General features: G+C 47.4%; 1 pseudogene across 1 annotated transcript; it reads right to left on the bottom strand.

Moving 5' to 3' along the window:
- Positions 1-1,113: 1,113 nt before the first annotated feature.
- LOC106996621 (keratin, type I cytoskeletal 18 pseudogene) lies at positions 1,114-2,527 on the bottom strand (annotated as a pseudogene). The gene has a single exon (XR_001442732.3). The product of XR_001442732.3 is annotated as a keratin, type I cytoskeletal 18 pseudogene (transcript).
- Between the last annotated feature and the right edge of the window lie 13,810 nt (positions 2,528-16,337).

Here is a 16,337-nt window from a genome sequence, read left to right as displayed (position 1 = left end):
ATACGTCGGGTTTCTGAAGAAAGGATTTTATCAGCCAGATGTGAACTTACTAAGTTCTGGGCAGTGTTTATGGTCCTCTGGTGTGCGGGTAGTTTTGAATTTGTGTTGATACCACCTGGCCACTTTTCTACATTGTATCTGGCTCAGCTGAGTGACATCATTGAACAACATAGCATGGTGCTCATCCAGGTATGGGATTGTGCCAGAAAAAGCAGAACAGTAAATCAGGGAGTTAAAAGTACTCATGAGAAAGTGACTCTCTCAAGTGGGCCAAGTGAAGAAGACCAACTGGGTTTTTTGTGTTTGGTATTTGGGGAAAGGACATGTGTGTTTTGATGGGTCAGTGTGTCATTTGTTTATTCTCTTAAGAGATCAAATAATGGGGTTGATGGATTATGGTTCTGGACAAGGTGGAAGAAGTCTTAAAGTAGAAGTATTTGTGCAAGTGATTTGACAGGATAGGATGGTCCAGTCAGTCCATTTACCCAGAAATCAAGAGAATCTGCAGTAGATCAGGATGGGGATGGTGTTACACAGCTGGAGTCCCAGCCTGTAGTCCCAGATACTGGGGAGGCTGAAGTGGAGAATCTCTTGAGACCAGAAGTTTGAGGCTGTAGTGTGCAAGGATTGTGCCTGTGAATAGGTGCTGCACTCTAGCCTGGGCAACAGGGTGAAAACATGGCTATAAAAATGTACATACAGAGTAGCTCAGACTCAGGTCTTTAAAAAGCAGATGGAAAAAGGAAGTCCTCACAGCAACTTGTAACTTAGCGGTAACAGAATTGTCCCAGAATAGTGAGTCATTTGCCTTTAGCCCAGTCAGTGGCTATTGCCACTGCCCCACCCCAGCCCCATGCCCACACCCACATCTTTTCTGTCCTCAGGCAGAGTGACAGTGGAAAGGCCCATGAGGAGGGGTATAGAGCAGTGCAGTCCCAGAACAAGTCTCATCTCATCCTCAAATATCTTGCCACTGTGTCCACCTTGCCCAAGACATCAATTCAATGCTATGCATGCATGATTTCCTTGGACAAGGGGCCTAGTTCAGTCCTTAAGATGAAACCCCTTGCCTTTCTCCCCAAATCCACTGGCCAGATTGATGCATTCAAATACTTTTTTTTTTTTTTTTTGAACTCTGAACTTTTTATTGGCCTCCTGCTCCCCAAAGGGTACCCTGCTTCTGCTGGCTTAATGCCTCAGAACTTTGGTGTCGTTGGTCTCAGACACCACTTTGCCATCCACTATCCGGCGGGTGGTGGTCTTTTGGATGGTTTGCATGGAGTTGCTGCTGTCCAAGGCATCACCAAGATTGAATTCCTCGCCATCTTCCAGCAGGCGGCGGTAGGTGGCGATCTCAGCTTCCAGCTTGACCTTGATGTTCAACAGGGCCTCATACTCCTGGGCCTGTCGCTGTCCCTCTGCCCGGGTCTCTGCCAGCTCTGACTCCAGGTGCAGCAGGATCCCATTGAGCTGCTCCATCTGTAGGGCGTAGCGGGCCTCCACCTCCCTCAGGCTGTTCTCCAAGCTGGCCTTCAGATTTCTCATGGAGTCCAGGTCGATCTCCAAGGACTGGACTGTACGTCTCAGCTCTGTGAGCGTCGTCTCAGCAGCTCCAACCTCGGCGGACTGTGTGGTGACCACTGTGGTGCTCTCCTCAATCTGCTGAGACCAGTACTTGTCTAGCTCCTCTCGGTTCTTCCGAGCCAGCTCGTCATATTGGGCCCGGATGTCTGCCATGATCTTGGCGAGGTCCTGAGATTTGGGGGCATCTACCTCCACCGTCAACCCAGAGCTGGCAATCTGGGCTTGTAGGCCTTTTACTTCCTCTTCGTGGTTCTTCTTCATGAAGAGCAGCTCCTCCTTGAGAGCCTCGATCTCTGTCTCCAGCTGCAGTCGAGTGACATTGGTGTCATCAATGACCTTGCGGAGCCCATGGATGTCGTTCTCCACAGACTGGCGCATGGCCAGCTCTGTCTCATACTTGACTCTAAAGTCATCAGCAGCAAGACGGGCATTGTCAATCTGCAGAACGATGCGGGCATTGTCCACAGTATTTGCGAAGATCTGAGCCCTCAGGTCCTCGATGATCTTGAAGTAATGGCTCCAGTCTCTGACCTGGGGTCCCTTCTTCTCCAAGTGCTCCCGGATTTTGCTCTCCAGCCTCCGGTTCTCGGTCTCCAGGCTCCTCACTCTGTCCAGGTAAGAGGCCAGGCGGTCGTTCAGGCTTTGCATGGTCTCCTTCTCGTTCTGGATGCCTCCCATTCCTGCCAGAGCCCCGGCCATCCCTGAGGCCAGGCCCCCGGACCCCATGCCGCCCCGGAAGCTGGTGGAGCGGGACACGGAGATCCGGGAACCAGAACCCCCGGCGCCTGCATAGACACTGGCCGCGCTGCTGACCAGCCGGGCGCCGTAGCTGGGCGCCTGGACAGAGCCCAGGGACCGGTAGTTGGTAGAGAAGGTGGAGCGAGTGGTGAAGCTCATGCTGTATGGGAGGAAGGCAAGACGACAGGACTCAGGCTTTGCCGACTGATGCATTCAAATACTCTTGATTCAACTGTTTATTCCAATGCAGCAAGCTTTTGGGAAGTTGAGGCTTTTGACATGGCCTTGAGCTTCTCTTCATTAAAGGGCTTCTTCAACACATCCACTGTTACATTGTGACTTCCAAACTAAAGGAGCATGTCTGAGACACTTGTCCATCTGAGGCAAAAATAATTCTCTGTTTTTTTAACCAAGGAAACCCCACTAAACCATTTGTCAGTTATTGGCTTGGAGGCTGATGTCTCATTTTATGTCATCCTTGGGGATAACTGAGTGAAGGGGGATGCTACACAGATTATGTTGGTGTCTTTGAGCTCACATTTCAAAAGAAGGATTGGAGTAATGAGGATCAAGGCCTAGCAATGGGTGGCTGTAACCTACCAACCCTGGGTTATGAGTAAACCCCCTCCCATTGTGCAGGTTTTGTGTGTGTGTGTATGCGTGTGTGTGTGTGACAGAGTCTCTCTCTGTCACTCAGGCTGGAGTACAGTGGTGCGATCTTGGCTCACTGCAACCTCTGCCTCCTGGGTTCAAGTGAATCTCCTGCCTCAGCCTCCTGAGTAGCTTGGATTATAGATGTGCACCAGCACACCCGGCTAATTTTTGTATTTTTAGTAGAGATAGGGTTTTGCCATGTTAGCCAGGCTCTTCTCAAACTCCTGACCTCAGGTGATCCACCCGCCTCAGCCTCCCAAAGTGCTGGGATTACAGGCATGAGCCACCCCACCTGGCCCCATTGTACAAGTTTTTCTCATTCATCTTTCAGGTCCATTCTCCTGGCTGTTTCCCAGGGGGAATCTTCAGTCTAATTCCACACATCCATGGCCATGGCCTGTTGGAAGTTGAAACCACCTTTGTAGAATTATAAGTCTTGAGATCAATCTAACATAACTGACTCCGTCTTGCTTCTAACCTCATAGGTCAAATCATTTTTTGCTTATTCTATCATGGAGGCCAAGATAACCCTGAGAAGAATTTAGTTCATAGTTAAACTTTGAAGCAAAGAAAGCTGACCTCCTCCTCATTCAGAGATCGAAGATGCATCTATAAGACAAGATGAGAATTACGGTAGGGTGTGAAGTTTGTTAAGAACAGGGATGGTTAAACCGTGCCTGCCATTGCTTAGCTTGTTTTCTTTAAGTTGTTTACTGCCCCAGAGTCATGTAACTGAGGGTCACCAGATTTGTAATTTCCCCAACCACTCCTATAGATAACATCACAATTGTGAGACCTAAAGGACGGGTCTTTGAGATACTTTTTGGATTTAATGTTTCAGCAGACCAAGAGATGCCACCTGGTCCTAAGACCTGCTCCCAGGAACGGACTTTGCAGAAACAGTTTGAGACACCCCCATGATTTCATCCCCAGCTGAAAAAGTACAGGTGCTCCTGTGACTTGTGTTGTTTCTGGGTGCAGCCTCAAATCTTGGCCCAATAAACCTCTACTGATGAGATCCCCACCTCAGTCATTTTTGTTGGGAATATGGCCTACTCTACCCTCATTTTTCTCCATAAAACTTATCACCTCCTGACATGCTCCATTCTACATTTCATTGTAGTGTGGAGTTTCATCCTTTTTTTTCCCTAAAATGTCAGCCACATGAAGACAGGGACTTCCTTTCTCTCCATTGCTCTGTCTGCAATGCAAAGGCACTTCTGGTGATGCTGTCTCTGTCGTTGATCTCATGTGACTCCCCCACCCCTTCCAGTTACAGTGTCATTTGCGGCTTCCCTTCCACTGTGACACTGGCAAGTTTGTGCTCATTGCCTAATGAGGAGACATAATTGGTGACTACATGTATGAATGATAGGAACCCTGGCTTAATTTCTGGGGAGAGAAGCCCCCTGCAGCTTTTTTTAGCTTTCCACTAAAAAGTGTTTTTGATGAATTTGAGATGGGATGAGGAGCAGCAAGGTGGAGCCCTCCAGTGTTGTTCGAGGGGATCTATTCCTCATCCAAAATCCCTCCCTACATTACTCATGTAGTAAAAGAAAGCAATTTCTGTGGAACTTGTCAATGTTTTTTAGAAAATATCCATGATTATATAAAAATATGAATATATGAATATTAAATTATATAAATTTCTATCTAAGCATACCAGTTCACTCTATCCCCCCTCAAAAAAGCTATTTTTTTTGAGACTGATTGGTGTCTTGCTGTGTTGCCCAGGCTGGAGTGCAGTGGCAAGATCTTGGCTCACTGCAATCTCTGCCTCCTGGGAGAATCAATCGATTCTTCTGCCTCAGCCTCCCGAGTAGCTGGGGTTACAGGCATGCGCCACCACACCCGGCTAACTTTTGTGTATTTAGTACAGACAGGATTTCACCATATAGGCCAGGCTGGTCTTGACCTCCTGACCTGAAGTGATCTGCCCGCCTCAGCCTCAGAAAATGCAGGAATTATAGGCGTGAGCCACCGCGCAGCCTTCTTTTGTTTTCTAATGTATACATACTCAAGCAAAAAATGGTGGGTTTAATTTATGACTTATAACTATTGGGAATATAACTCTAGAAAAACTATTGCTACAGAGTACTGAAAGTCTTTACTGTAAAGTACATATATTTTCAAAGTATAATTAGTATGTAGAGAATAAAATATCAGTTTATTCACTTACAATAACATATAAATGTTATTTACAGTGAATTGTTTTGAGAAATATAGTTTGATAGTGTTTCAATTAGAATAAAAATGAAGTGCTCAAGTACAGCAGTTCTTCCACTGCAAAAGGAAATCTGAACTTTTTGTGAAGAGAAAGTAATGTAACCAAGTCCAACTTCATTCTGCTCCTACACACCAGCCAATACATCAGGAGACAAGGAGTTAGGGCAAGGAAGGTGACTTTAGTTTGAAGAGCCAGAAAATGAAGAAGATGGTGGACGACTGTTCTAAAGAAGCAGCTTAAGTCAGTATAAATGTCAGGCTCTTTTTATGTAAAGGGCTGGCAAAGGGGTTGAGATGTAGAGGGGGCTGAGGATGGCAGACACCTGGGAGCCAGCGAGGGTCTGAGGAGGTTGGGAACTTCCTTGTCCTTGGCCAAGTCACAGTGTTCCTATAAATCTCCATCAAAGCATAGTTGTTTATATACTTCCCCTTTAACCTAAGAGTTAGTTTCAAAAACCATATGATTGTTATTTTTCATTTTATCTCAGTGCTGTAAAATTATCCTCGCCTGCATGCAGGAATAGAAGAAGGCACCTTAAATGGAAACGAAGTTAGTTATGTGAATTATTTTGCTATTTCACTGTTACATTAAGTCCCATATTTCTTGGTGTGTTTCAGAATCTCCAATATTATTTTTATGTATAAGAATCAACTATGAAGGAGCTGACTGCTGTGTCCACTGCTGTGTCCAGCATGTGATGGTGGAGGAATTCTGGCCCAGCAGAAAGCTCCCCTAGATCCACTGGCCTCAGTGACCCTCAGATGCAGTTGGGGTCAGTGAACACAGCCTGGCAGATTGGGAGGCGTTGGTGGAGAGGAGGGAACAATGCTGCTTTAAGGTCTGGCTCACTGCTGGGGAAGAAGTCAGCAGGGCTCAGCTCAGGCTATTTCTTCACTGTGGTGTAAACAGAGAGACCAAAAAAACAGAGTAGTGCTTTGCCATGCCTTTATTAGTGACTTTTCTCCTGGGCGGCCTCAGGAATACCCTTCAGCTGCACAGTGAGTGGAAAGGGCCTCAGCTGGGCGCGGTGACTCATGCCTGTAATCCCAGCACCTTGGGAAGTCGAGGTGGGCAGTTCACGAGGTCAGCAGTTCGAGACCAGCCTGGCCAACATGGAGATACCCCGTCACTACTAAAAATACAAAAAATTAGCCAGGCATGGTGGCAGGTGCCTGTAATCCCAGTTCCTCAGGAGGCTGAGTCAGGAGTATTGCTTGAACCCGGGAGGCATAGGTTGCAGTGAGCTGTGATTGTGCCACTGCACTCCAGCACGGGAGACAGAGTGAGACTTTGTCTCAAAAAAACAAACGAAAAAGGGTCTCTTTTGGAACGTCTTTTTATTTTGAAAAATGATATATCAAAATTAAATTTGTTTTACTGTTGATTTTATTATAAAGTTGGAATCTCAGAAAATGTGCAAAAAGTTCATACGTGAAAGGGGGGAACCTCTGTAAATCCTGGCAGATACAGGTCACCCCGTGGAAGCACTGGGGTCCAGCACTGTGCTCTTGTCTTTTCACCTGCATCTGTGGCCCTGGGGGGAGATTCTCAGGACTAGCATTGCTACTTGCTTCTTTTCTGTATTTTATTTATTTATTTATTTATTTATTTATTTATTTATTTATTTGAGATAGAATCTCGCTCTGTCGCCCAGGCTGGAGTGCAGTGGCACAATCTCGGTTTACTGCAACCTCCGCCTCCCGGGTTCAAGCAATTCTCTTGCCTTAGCCTCCTGGGTAGCTGAAATTACAGGCAGGTGCCACCATGCCCAGCTAATTTTTTTAAAATGTATTTTTAGTAGAGGCAGGGTTCCACCATGCTTGCCAGGCTGGTCTCAAACTCCTGACCTCGTGATCTGCCTGCCTCAACCTCCCAAAGTGCTGGGATTACAGGTGTGAGCCACCGCGCACGGCCCCTTTTCTGTATTTTAAATGTTAATAGATATTGTCTAGTTGCCAACTCCTAAATGTGGAACACTTTATAATCCTAATATGGAATGTCTGAGTATTCTGTCCTTATTAATCATCATATTAAATATTTATTCATTTAAATTTTTATCAGTCTAAGCAGTTTAAATGAGATATGTTTTCCTTGGTTCACCATTGTTGAAATGCCTTCCCTTTTCAAGGTATAAGAAAAATTGATATTTCTCTATATCTGTGCCTATATATCTACACATGTCTATAGAGATATATCTGAGCACTTCTCCAAGATTAATGTAATTGTGCTACACTTGTTTTCAAAGGTTTAGGATCATAAAATAACTTTTTCAAAAGCATTTCCTTTCTAAAATATTTTATTTAACCTATGTAACATACTAAGAAGTAAAATTTATGGCTTAATTTTCTTTCTTATGGAACGCCAGATACTGCTGCATTCTTTTTTTCATATATGTATATATGACAGGAAGGAACACATGAGAGTGAATATTTTTAAATACTTATAATGTGAAACGCATATGGGACACATCCGTGGAAGAGATGAACTGGAAATAAATCACAGGATTAAAATGGATCATTAATGATGGACAAGGGACTGGATATACTTCAGTGAGAAGAGGATCTTTTATTTCAGAAATGGGGCTAGGCACAGCGGCTCACACCTGTAACCCCAGCACTTTGAAAGGTCAAGGCGGGAGCATCGCTTGAGCCCAGGAGTTTGAGATTAGCCTGGGTAACATAAGGAGACCCCATCCCTACAAAAAATAAAATAAAAAATAAATAGCCGGGCGTGGTGGCGTGTGCCTGTAATCCCAGCTACTCAGGAGGCTGAGGCAGGAGAATCGCTTGAACCTGGGAGGCGGAGGTTGCAGTGGGTGAGCCGAGATCTCACCACTGCACTGCAGCCTGGGCGACAGGGTGAGACCCCGTCTCAAAACAAACAAACAAAAACCCTAAAAGACAATCCACAGAATTGGAGAGAATAGTTTTTTTGAAAAGCTCGTTAAGTTTAAAACTCTTAAGTGTGGTATAAACAAAGTTGGGCAAGCACGGACAGGCGCCGGCAGACTGGAAGGGAACTCGAGCCTGCGTCCTGGGGGCTGTGAAGGGGCCTGGCGGAGTCTCCCGCAGCCCAGCGCGCTAAGCAGTCAGCGGCTCCCGGCGTCTGAGAACCCGGCAGAGGCTCCGGCGCGGCGGGGACACGCCCGGAGTCCCCAAAGTAAAGAACCAGGAGGGGATCCGGAGCCAGGACGCCAGGAGCAGCAGGGGAAGAGCGCGGTCGTCCGGCCGGGCAGGGCTGATCCGGAGCGCCGAGGTTCCCAGGACGGCGGCAGCCTCGCCACAGCCAGCAGCAGAGGGGGCCTAGGCCTGGGTGGCCGCCGGGAGCCGCAGCCCCACTCTCCAGGCAGTGCGGCCCCTCGCGACTGCAGCGCTGCCGGCGGGACCGCGCTCCCTCAGGACGGGGCTGCCCTGCAGCCGATCCGCGTGGCGGGAAGTGCGGGCAGGGTGCTCACGGGAAACCCGGGGACCGCGGCCGAGAGCATGGAGGCCTCGGAGCCCGGGCGCCCCCGCCGGTCCTCAGTGCCTCTGTTCTTTAAACCCTGCCACATCCTGAGACCCTGTCCCTACTCCGGCAGCTTTTACTGACAGAAGCCGTCTCCTGCCACCTCCCAGCTCCTTCCCCGGAGGCTTCCCCTTGGTCTTGGCCGACGGCTTGAGTGTCTCTCCTGATGGAGGGGCCTGGGCCTCTCGGGAGCTGGAACTGGAGACCTGCCCCGGCCTCCACGCCTCCCTTCTCCCCTCACATCCTCCCGCCCAGCTCCTCACACATCCGCACATGCCGTGGCTGGGGGAGGCGGAGACTCCAGGACCCCCAGGCGGGGGCTCCACACAAAGTAACCACAGTGGGAGCCACTCCCTGTCCCTGGGATGGGGACGGGGCTCCACGTTGTGTAGGAACCGGTGCAAGGGGCTCTGCCTCTCTTTCTCAAAGCGGGGGCTGCTGGCCCACCGGGGTCTCCCTCTCCATCTTCTCCCTCCTCCAGGGCGATGACAGGAGTATGGGGCTCCTGCTGCGGGGTGAACTCTCCCTCCCCTCCCCGTGAGTTCCTCGCATCCCATCCCGTGATTCTGCCTCCTGCCCACGCAGGCTTGCAGTGAACAAAGGGCTCCCCAGGAAGCACAGTTTGGGTCAAGTTTGCCTTTCTTCATTGTAGGACAACCGCAGGAAGGGGAGGAGAACGGGGAGTTCTCCCGGCAGCCCCTTTTCCTGAAGCCCACCCCCAGTCTCCAGGAACCCACCCAGCCTAGGAGGAAGCCGTGGTCCGAGGGGAGGGCAAAGACGCCCGGGGTCTATGGGTGTGCAGCGCCCCCAGCTCCCCCAGTTTCTGGGATCTGCGTTAGGTGGCCGCCCCTCCCTGCTTCTGCTGGGAAGATGCCATGGGCCTTCCATGGCCTCCTCTCCCCGGCCCAATGCCAAGTGGACGTGCGGATGCACAAAGCTCGCAAGGACCACTATGTCTCCAAGACCTGGCGTGTAGAGGCAGGAGCATGAGTGTCTGACACGCGAGTGAGAGTGTGAGATGGGCAGGGGGCGTGTCCTCAGGTGTCTCTGGGCCTGTGTGCAGTGGGCCTATGTGGGCCTGTGCAGAGCCCTCTTCCCCTGATAATTTCCTCAAAACCCACAGTGAGAGGAGAGGGCCCTGGGGGAAGAGAAGTTCCTTCTCTTGTCTTTGAAATTAATTCCTCCTTCCCGAATCTCTTGAGTGGGGAAAGCCCAGCCATGTGCCTTTGTAGTATGCAGAGTAGAAGGTAAGGGGCTGGTGTAGCCTAGGTGGGGGCCGCCATTGGGTCTGCAGCTCACTGTGGGTAAGGGATGGGGGAAGGCTCCGTCATTCCAGACATATTTTCTTCCCCCATCTGTGTCTGGGGCTGCAGAATAGGGTGCCAGAAGGACCCTGTTTCACCCACGTTGTGTGTGTCTCACTGAGGGGCCTCTCCCTGCAGGTCTTCCCCTCACATAAAGCCCCTTTGAAACAAGGAAGAGGGTCCCTGGGCTACAAAATGGAAAGCACAGCCTCCAGGATGTGGAGGGGAATGATGGTGCTGTATTCAAGTTCCTTCTCTCTGGTGGTTGGTGGCTGTGACAACCCTGGCCTGACTTTATTCATCTCTGGTTTTTCTTGCCACCCCTCTGTCCCCCTCCCATTGTCACCCTGAGTCTAAACAGGCCCTACCGTTGACCTCCTCTCCCTTTGCGCACTTGTAACCTGCAGGTGAGGGACAGGACCTGTTCAGTCATTAGTCATCATAAGTATTTTGTCAACTGTTTGTTAATGCATTTGGGGATATTTGCCCAAAATCAGAGGTTGAGGAAATGAGTAAATAACTGTGGGCGAGGAGCTCCTGCCTGACTAATCCTTTTCCTTTTTGGCCCTAGCTTGGGTGGAAGTGGGTAGAATATCTTGTATTGGGCAGTTTGGGGGCTGGGGCAGCAGAGAATCTCCTGGGGAATTATCTTGGGAGGCTTGGGGGTGATGCTGGTGCATTCTGTTTCCTCTTGCTCTCAAAGTACAATGCGGATTTGGGGACCAAAGGTCAGGGACAAATCCTATTAGAAGACCTTCATTTGGGAGAGTGGCCAGTGGTGGGAGGAGGGCCCAGAGCAGCAGGAAACAGCCTGTTGTGGCTCAGCTTAGTTTTCCTTCCCAGACAAGGGGAGCCAGCCATGGAATCTTGCTCAGGCTCTCCCTCTACTCTTTCTGTCCTCAAAGTAGGGGCCATTTTCTTACACATCCCCAGAGAGAGAAAGGACCTTCACACTGGTGCTGAGGGGCCCAGGGCTGCTGGGCCTCTTTGTTCCCTACCAGAGCCATCCATCCCTAGAAGATCACAGAGCCCTGAAAGCTGGCCTGAGCCGCTGGTCTTCTCTACAGTTCCCAGAGGTCTATCAGCCAATCTACTCCCAGGAAGGAAGATGCCTGGAAGCTACAATGTGAATATAACTTTGTGGACCAATAATAAAATGCAGGAAGCCCAAGGGTGAGAAAAGTGAACTCTTCTAACACTGCTTTCTGTTTCCTCCCCTTCATGTTCCTTCAGGGAAACTGCTTTATTGCTGAATTTCTGCCTTTCCCGCCTCACATATGCACTTTTGGGCCTTTTCTGTAGCTGGAAAAAATCAAAAACCCACCCCACAAACCAGTATTTAAAAAGAAACAGAAATGACCGTGTGAAATGTGCCTCTGCGCACATCATCGGAGGGTGTGTCTGTGTGTGTGTGTGTGTGTGTGTGTGTGTGGCCACTCATTCATCTCTTTATATGGGATATTGTCTTATTTCAGTCTGTTTTGGTTTTCCCCTCTAGGGCTTTGCTCGGGATCAAACCTTTCTGTCCTGTTATGATTCTGAACACCTGGTTTGAACCACAAGGGAATCTTTCTCCTGGTGACTCAAATAAAAATATAATTAAAAAAATAAAAAATAAAGTATAATACAACAAGTGTACAGGGAATAAGATAGAAATTGTTTACTTAAAAGATTAATGTATAAATAATATTTAAAAGCATTGTCTTGAGAAATAGTTTGATAACCTTTCCATTTGAATAAAAGATGAGACTGTCAAGTACAGCATCTCTTTCACTGCTAATAGAAAAGAATCCAAACTTTCTGTGAAGGTAAGTAGACCCCACATCAAAGAAAAGACAGATGTGTTACTAATTCAAGGCTACATGGAGATTTTGTTGTTTTTGTTTTTGTATTTTTTTGAGACAGAGTTTTGTTCTTGTTGCCCAGGCTGGAGTGCAATGGCTTGATCTTGGCTCACCGCAACCTCTGCCTCCCGTGTTCAAGTGATTCCCCCACCTCAGCCTCCCGAGAAGCTGAGATTACAGGCATGCACCACCATGCCCGTCTAATTTTTTGTATTTTTAGTAGAGATGGGGTTTCCCCACGTTGGTCAGACTGGTCTCGAACTCCTGACTTCAGATGATCCACCTGCCTCAGCCTCCCAAAGTGCTGGGATTATAGGCGTGAGCCACCACACCTGGCCAGATGGTTTTTAAAAAAATACAATTCAGTCAGTCCTCGTTAAAATGTAAACAGTTGGAAATGTAATGCTAAACTCATTTAAAACTGATTTTTTAAAATGTCTCTTTAAAAATATTTTTAAGATTTAGGGGATGGGAGCGGTGGCTCACGCTTGTAATCCCACCACTTTGGGAAGCCGAGTCGGGTGGATCACAAGGTCAGGAGTTCAAGACCAGCCTGGCCAAGATGGTGAAATCCCGTCTCTATTTAAAAAACAAAAAAATTAGCTGGGCATGGTGGCAGGCGCCTGTAATCCTCACTACTCTGGAGGCTGAAGCAAAGAATTGCTTGAACCTGGGAGGCAGAGGTTCCAGTGAGCTGAGATCGCGCCACTGCACTCCAGAAACAAAAAACAAAAACAAGAACAACCCAAAACGATTTAGGTATACTTTCAAATCTATTTTAATTTTAAAAAGCTATGAAAAGATTGACATGGCCATTACGAATATTGTTTAAAAAACTTTAAAATTAGACCAATATAAGTTATGAATTTGTAAATAAATTTAGAATATAAGTATGCAAGATTACTGTAGATTATTTATTTATTTATTTATTTTTGCTTACCCTACCTAGACTGAGACTGTAGATTCTTTATTTGGTGAATATAGAATATGCCAATAAGGAAACCAAGTAATCCTAGCCAGATTTGATGGCTGATGCCTGTAATCCCAGCACTTTGGGAGGCCGAGGTCGGCAGACTGCTGGAGCCCAGGATTTCGAGACCAGCCTAGGGAAGACAGCAAAACCTCATCTCTACAAAATTTACAAAAAGCGGGACATGCGTGTAGCCACAGCTACTTGGGAAACTGAGGTTGGAGGACCCTTGAGCCTGGGAAGTCGAGGCTGCAGTGAGCTGTGTTTTCCCTCCTGCTCTCCAGCCTGGGCGATGGAATGAGACTCTGTCTCAAAAAACGAAAAATATCATCATCTGAAACATCAAAGATTAAATGAGACGACTACATTCACTGAGCACATTATTCTATACCCTTGTAAATGTCTCATAAGTAAATCAACTTAGAAAAATATGTTCTGTCAGATGACATTTTGATGATTTGTGATGACAACAATCATGAAACGGATTTCCAGGCAGTTTCTCCCTGATAGACTCAAAAGTGTTCTCTGTGGAAGACCCTGAGCCAGACCAAGAAGCATCCAGGCCCGTCAGAAACATGGCAGACAGAGCAAGAGGGAGGCCAGAGTAGAGGTCAGAGCCCAGGCGGGATACAGCACAATGCCACCGCCATGGGTTTCCGGCAAGGGGTGCCAAACGGGTGACTTGGCCAGAAAGGCCAGCGTTGGAGTGATATAGATCCTTGTCACGTCCCGTTCTCGGCTTCTTCTCCAAGCCTGTGTCGCGGCGGGGCTCCATTTCTCAATGGGAAGAGAGGGTGGGAGGAGTTAGAACCATCTTCTTGGAGGTCGGTCTGCAACCCTCCTGCAGGAGGACAATGAGCTCCTGTGATGCTTTTTAAAATACTGTCCTTGGGTGTGCTGCGGCCGTCTTGATCCTAGAAAAGAGGCCTCTCAGGATGGGGAGTAGATTTCAACCCCTGCAGGTCCATCGCAGCTACCCACATTGCCAAGGCCTTCACAAACCCAAACTGGAACCGCAGGGAAAAAGAGGGACAACTGGTCACACGTCCCAGGCAGACACAGAAGGCGGCTCACCAAACACAGGCCGACATGCAAGAAACAGCCCTCCAGCGCACAGGGCACCTTCATCCCAAAACACACACTCACATGGGCACATACAGCCACAGAGGGAGAGAGAGAGGGAGAGAGGAGAGAGAGAGCGAGCCAGGAGAGAAAGAAAGACATACACACAGACATACAGCAGCGGCACAGAAACACCCACCCCAGGCAGCCCTTGAGGCTGCAGGGTTCAAGAGAGCAGCCCATGGGCATACTGCAGGCCTGTCCTCGAGATCAGAGAGGGCGCGAGTTGGAGGCAGACTCGCCCGCACACCGTCTGGGCAGGCCTGAGGCTGGGATCCCGCGCTGCTTCCCTGGGACTCCGCCTGAAGTTTCTTTATCCTGGTGCGCTCTCCGCGACTCCCGGCATCCGGAGACCATCCCTCTCCACCCCCTGGAGACGTCAGGCTGGAGCCTCGACACCTACCTACTGCTACGAATGGGTCCTGCTTTGCGACACCTCACAGACGCATCACCAGGCGGACCGTGGAGATCCCTGTGACTCTAGAATCAGCTCGCGCCTTGCGCATGCGCATTGGCTGCGCTGACTGACGCTCTGCTCCTGGAACTCAGGCTGGGGCCTCTTTTAAAAATGCCGGTGGCCTGGCGGTAGCAGCAAGGCTGCAGTGGCAAGGGTCGGGGAAGCGTGGGGCGGGTAGCGGGAGGTATGAGAGAGTAGGCTGCAGGCAACCCAGAGGCAGACATTTCCCTAGGAGTCCTGTCCTCCTTGAACTGTCTAGGATAATACATGTAATTATGAATTTATATCAGACTTGACAATCCCCTCTATTTTATTTTTAATAAGATTTTGTCTCCTGAATAATACATGAAAATTATTGTTATTAATTTTCTATAATTTATTGGGATACAGGTGGTATTTCGTTATATCATATTTTGATGGGATTTTTTTTTTCTTACTGATTTGAGTTTGTTGTAGATCCTAGATATTATTATACTGGGTATATTATACTGGGTATATACCCAGAGGAAAATAAGTCATTATTCAAAAAAGTTACTTGCACACGCATGTTTATAGTGGCACAATTCACAATAGCAAAGTCGTGGAACCAACCCAAATTCCCATCAATCAATGAGTGGCTAAACAAACTGTAGTAATATATAGCTGATGCAATACTATGCAGCCCTAAAAAGGAATGAATTAACAGCATTTGCAGTGACCTCTATGAGATGAAAGATTATTACTCTAAGTGAGGTAACTCAGGAGAGGAAACCAAACATCAAATGTTCTCACTGATACGTGGGAGCTAAGCTATGTGGATGCAAAGGCGCAATAAATGATACAATGGACTTTTTGGGGACTTTGGGGGAAGAGTGGGAGGAAGGGGAGGGAGAAAAGACTACAAATGTGGTGCAGTGTATACAGTTCTGGTGATGGGTGCACCAAAACTTCACAAATCAACACCAAAGAACTTACTCATGTAACCAAATGTCACAATCCTAAACATAGATGCACTTAACACTGGAACTCCCAAATTTATAAAACAATTACTAATAGATCTAAGAAATGAGATAGACAGCAACGCAGTAATAGTGGGGGATGTCAATACTCCACTGATAGCACTAGATAGGTCATCAAGACAGAAAGTCAACAAAGAAACAATGGATGTAAATTGCACCTTGGAAGAAATGGACCTAACAGATACATACAGAACATTTTATCCAACAACCACAGAATACACATTGTATTCAACAGCTCATGGAGCTTTCTCCAAGATAGACCATATGATAGGCCATAAAATGAGCCTCACTAAATTTAAGAAAATTGAAATTATATCAAGCACTCTCTCAGACCACAGTGGAATAAAACTGGAAATCAACTCCAAAAGGAAACTTCCAAACCATGCAAACACATGGAAATTAAATAACCTGCTCCTGAATGAGCATTGGGTCAAAAATGAAATCCAGATGGAAATTAAACCATCCTTCTAACTGATTGATAATAATGACAGAACCTATCAAAACCTCTGGGATAGAGCAAAGGTGGTGCTAAGAGGAAAGTTCATAGCCCTAAATGCATACATCAAAAAATTGGAAAGAGCATGGACAATCTAAGGTCACACCTCAAAAAACTAGAGAAACAAGAACAAACCAAATCCAAAGCAACCAGAAGAAAGGAAATAACCAAGATCAGAGCAGAACTAAATGAAATGGAAACAAAAAATACAAAAGATAAATGAAACAAAAACCTAGTCCTTTGAAAATATAAATAAAATTGATAGACAATTAGCAAGAATAACCAAGAAAAGAAGAGAGAAAATCCAAATAACCTCACTAAGAAACTAAACAGGAGATATTACAACTGACACCACTGAAATACAAAAGATCATTCAAGCCTACTGTCAACATCTTCATGCACATTAACTAGAAAACCTAAAAGAGATGAATAAACTCCT

This window comes from Macaca mulatta, chromosome 20, assembly GCF_049350105.2.
Source record: "Macaca mulatta isolate MMU2019108-1 chromosome 20, T2T-MMU8v2.0, whole genome shotgun sequence".
NCBI classification, from domain to species: domain Eukaryota; kingdom Metazoa; phylum Chordata; class Mammalia; order Primates; family Cercopithecidae; genus Macaca; species Macaca mulatta.
The sequence above is the reverse complement of the archived record's forward strand: the minus strand, read 5'-3'. Positions and strand labels throughout refer to the sequence as shown.